Source organism: Gossypium arboreum, chromosome 7 (genome assembly GCF_025698485.1).
Source record: "Gossypium arboreum isolate Shixiya-1 chromosome 7, ASM2569848v2, whole genome shotgun sequence".
Lineage (NCBI taxonomy): Eukaryota > Viridiplantae > Streptophyta > Magnoliopsida > Malvales > Malvaceae > Gossypium > Gossypium arboreum.
The window spans coordinates 24,788,449-24,793,781 of record NC_069076.1 but is presented as its reverse complement, the minus strand read 5'-3'; positions in this window follow the sequence as shown (position 1 = coordinate 24,793,781).

Here is a 5,333-nt window from a genome sequence, read left to right as displayed (position 1 = left end):
TTACTTGATATTTACATATTAGTGTTCTTATGTGTCAATATTTAGTTTTGTCCATAACTTTGTGTTTTCATAACATTTATATTTATGTTGTTTGTCAGAGTGTTTAACTATGTTTTATTACTTTGTTCTTATTTGTTTTTCATGTGATTACATATGTTTGCATTTGTTTCCATAGCATGTAAATTATTTTTCTTTTTGTTCAAGTATTTCGTGTGTTTAGTTATATTTATTCGAATCTTGTTTTCTTATGCATTATTTTCTTAAGAATTAATTGTTGTTTGTCTTATTTTGAAATTGTGTTTATGGGATCTATTTATAATGTTTTTCAGGTTCATTTGACCATCCATATTATGAGTGTCAAGTCCCTATGTCCTTTGGGATTCCTCTTCAAATACATACATGGTGAACTCCTTAGCTCTTAAGAATTCATACATTCACTAATGGCTATGAGACCCTCATATTCTTTGCAAGTGTAACACCCCTCACCCGAGTCCGAGGCCGGGACTGGGCACGAGGCATTACCTGGCTTAAACGCATGCATACGACCATTTTCAAATCATAATAACTAAATCAAATTTAAACTTTTCGCTCTTAATCTAGAAATTCTCAATATGGGCCTACAAGGCCGAAATCATCCTTGAGAAACTATTCGGGATTAAACTGAACATCTTTAAAGACTTTGAAAAGACTGTAACTTGAGATAGGGGCACATGCCCATGTGGAAAGATGACACACCCATGTGGCCATTTTGACCTGGCCTTGCTGAAGGCCCGTGTGGTTCACACGGCCTAAGCACAAGGGGAACACACCCATGCCCCAAGCCCGTGTGAATTAAATTCCAAATTCGAACCTACAGGGGTTTTCATATGACCGCCCACACGCCTATGTCTACAGCCAGTGTCCCTCACACGGCCATAACACGCCCGTGTTGCAACCCATGTGTAACAACCTTGACATTTTGTTTCTGACATCAGCAACCAATTTGAGGCACACGGCCAATGCACACACCCGTGGCCAAAGGCCGTGTCCTCCACATGGCTGAGACACATGACCATGTCTCTGCCCGTGTGTTTACTACAATGCATACTGACTAGAAAACTTGAGGTGCAGGGAACACATGGTCGAACAACACGCCCATGGGGCTGACCGTGTGTCACACACTGTAACACCCCTTACCCATATCCGAAGCCGGGACAAGGTTTGAGGCGTTACCGAACTTAAACATTCACAAACATACAAAAATGGGCCATAAAATTTCATCCAAATTAAAAATTTTCAAACACATGTAGATCGTCCCTTATACAGGCCTTCGAGGCCTAAAATATACATCGGGGTGGTTCGGGACTAAACTGAGGACTTTAGAAAGCTCTGGGAAAACTTAGAGAAATTTTCATGAAACAGGGTCACACGCCCGCATGGACACAGGGACACGCTCATGTTTCTTCAACACGCTCGTGTCCTCAGGCCGTGTAACTCTCTGTTCTTGACGTCAGCAAAACAAATTGATCCACACGGCCAAGCCGCACGCCCGTGTCCTAGGTTGTGTCCTCCACACGACTGAGACACATGGGCTATGTCTCTGCCCCTGTAGCCAACACTTAGGCTATTTTCTAAGCCTTATGTTGTACTTAATTCTCTCCCATACTTACACACATTATAGACACACATTATAACATCAATTTAATGGTTAATCATCCTTTAGTAAAATTCCGTTAAAGCATTTACTTGTTGTCATACATGTGTTTATTACTTATACTCATGTTGCACCAAGTTAGACATCTCAATTCACATTCTACAATTTTCCATATTCAATCATTATCAACTTACTACCATGCCACACATTCATTCCTTGGCCATGACCACCTCGAATGGTCTTAGAGCATTCATCATTTACATGTGTTATACTAATCATTCATAACAACCAATTATAAACACATCACAAACATTAACACATAGCAAGAATAATTAGGCTTACAAGGCATAACCATTTAAGCCACATCTCATGGCCATATACAATAAATCAATATAAGCCGATACATTTGTCTAATCATAACAACATCTAACATAAAAACTAGTCCTTATACATGCCACTCACTTGAAAGTATTTAATACACATATGACAAAACTCCGGAGTTGTTGGCTTGATAGTGTGATGCTGCCTCCGACGGTCTCCAACCCCGAGCTTACCTAAGAACACTAAGGAAATGGGGAGGAGGGAGTAAGCTTAAAGCTTAGTAAATCCATATGAAAATAATAAGCAAATTATCAACATGATTCCATGAAAATGTAATCATAATTCCACTTTTGCTGATTTTCTGGTCATGCTGTTTTCTCAAGTCATAGTTACTAATTTATTTATATCTGGAGTTTAAAACCTCAAAATTAAGATCCGTTAACTTTAGATAAAACTAGACTCATATATCTTCTTACCATAAAATTTTCAAATTTTTTGGTCTAGCCAATAAGTACAGTTTATTCATTAAATATACCCCTATTTCACTGTCTGATAGTTACAACCTCTCTTCACTAAAAATTATTTATCTCATGGTACCAGACTCCAAATTGAGAACCACTAATTTTCCCAGAAACTAGACTAGATTTTAAGCATGCAAATTATGACCCAAAATTATTTTTTTACAATTTTTAATTATTTTACCAAATCAGAATAGGGGATTCCAAAATCATTTTGACCCTATCTCACAAAAATCCAATTATCACAGAATATGAAATTATTTTGCCCTCACCATTTCTTTTGTGAGAAAATAGACTCATTAAGCTTTAATTTCATATCTTATTAAAACTTTAATTCAATTTTTACCATTTTTGGTGATTTTTCAAAGTCACACAACTATTGCTGTCCAAAATTATTTTATTACAAAATTTCACTTTTACATAATTTCGCTTACTCCATTCTATCTTACCAAAAGATTCGCTCAACTATCGAGCACATTGCTCACAACTTTTCACAAAGATATATTTTCACTTATTCATCACATAGTCATGTACATATGTATTTTCACTTAGTAAATTTCCAGTTGAACTCATCGGAATAATAACAGATACCCGGTGGCCTGTGCATATACCACCCTTGTAACCGAAGCTCTCTGGTACACATAGTAGCCTGCACTTAGTACTACACATGCGACCTATCAATCTGGTACACATAGTAGCCTGCACTTAGTACTACACATGTGACTTAACCATCTGATAGACGTAGTAGCCTGCACTTAGTACTACACATGTGATCAAAGTTAACAGGTATGCATAGTAGCCTGCACTTAGTACTACACATGTGACCTATCAATCTAGTACACGTAGTAGCCTGCACTTAGTACTACACACGTGACTTACAACGGATCATTTGTATCTCTTCTATTCCGAAGGTTCATTAGGGAAATTCTTCATTTTTCAAAATTTTACTAACTCGTTCTTAGTCAATTTTGACTCGTAGTTTACATCAATTGATCATTCTATAGGCAGCCACATCTCAAATAATAACAAAAAATAATAACATAAAAAGAATCGAAATATTATTTACATACAAACTTACTTGTTTCAAAGAAACATCATATTCCATCAAACTTCCAAACTTTTCCAGACGTACTCGAATTGTGGCTTCATTCACATAACAATATCTCATAATCACATGGCATTGCAACATTTTCATCATAATAGCAAAACATCAAGAACATGTTATATCATCAAAATAATCACATAATATCAAATTATTCACATATATATACTTACAACTCGTATAATATCGAAGCATTAGCATTCAAATACAATATTCCATTATTAAAATCACATGAACTTACCTCGGGTTCAAGTACGACTATATATTCTGATTTAGTCCATAATCTCATTCATTTCCAATCTATGCCCGAATCTTATTTTCCTTGATCTATAATACCATATTTATCTTACTAATTAGTCACATTATTCATATGGGTCCACAAATCATACTTTTACAAATTTGTAGTTTGACCCCTAAACTTTAACATATTTCCACTTTGGCCCCTAGGCTTGTAAAATGATTTTTATTCATTTTCCTTGCATCTTAAGCCTAGAAAAATCATTTTCATAACTGTAGCAGCCCCTAATTTCGACTAAATTACACTTTTATGATAAATTTTGTAACTTCTACAAAACGGTCCTTTTTAGCAATTTCACCGAAAATCACTTAGTAAAAGTCATTTATTACACACCGAGCATTCATATTCTACCATTAGACATCAAAAAACATGCATTTCATCCATGGGTAAATTTTTAGACACAAACCATAGCTCAAAATATGGGTAGAAATGAGTACATCTTGTTACGAGGATTTCAAAAACGTAAAAACCATTAAAAACGGGGATAGAACGGACTTACAATTGAGCTTGGAAGCTTGAAAAACCCTAGCTATGTCTTCACCATGCAAGTTTCGGCCATGGGGTAGAAGATGGACAAAAATTGGCTTTTAATTTTATTTTTAATTCATTTTAATTACTAGATTACCAAAATGCCCATAACTTAAAAATATTCTATTTCACCCATTTCATGTCCATTTTTGTCCAACAAATTATCCAATGGTCTAATTGCCATTTAAGGGCCTCCAATTTAAAATTTCATAACAATTAGACACCTCTAACATGGAGAACTCAACTTTTTCACTTTTTACAATTTCGTCATTTTGACCAAATTGAATGTCCAAATGTCAAAATTTTCGAACGAAATTTTCACAAAATCATCCCATGAAATTGTAAATCATAAAAATATAATAAAAAAAAATTTTCTTGTGTCAGATTTGTGGTCCCGAAACCACTGTTCTGACTAGGCCCTAATTCGGAATGTTACAACTCTCCCCCTTTTAGGAATTTTCATCCCCGAAAATCTTACCACAAAAGTGGTTCGATTTTCACAAAACTCCACTATCTCATAGTCATTGTTGAAGAACCTTTACTCAAGCTATGTTTAATACTTAGCTCTTTAATTTCTCATACTAAAGTCATGAACAATTCTATGTTATACGACGTATTAATCGAATCTTGACTTCTATAAGGGAACTCATGTATACAAGGGTCGAACCCATACCGTCATAGAATATGTATATACACATCATACTTGAATCCTCTCAGATTCAAATGGCATAGCTAGCCCGATCATCATGGCCTTAAGTTCTCTATCATTTTATACAGCCTGACAGTTTACTAGTTCGACCTCTGGTCATCATTAAAATTTAGAGCCTCAATTAGCTTTTTCAATAATTCACGATATAAATCTCGGATCTCAATCCGATTAACAAAAACTAGCATTTTAAGAAATTCAACAATCTCAAAGAAACTTAATCCCAT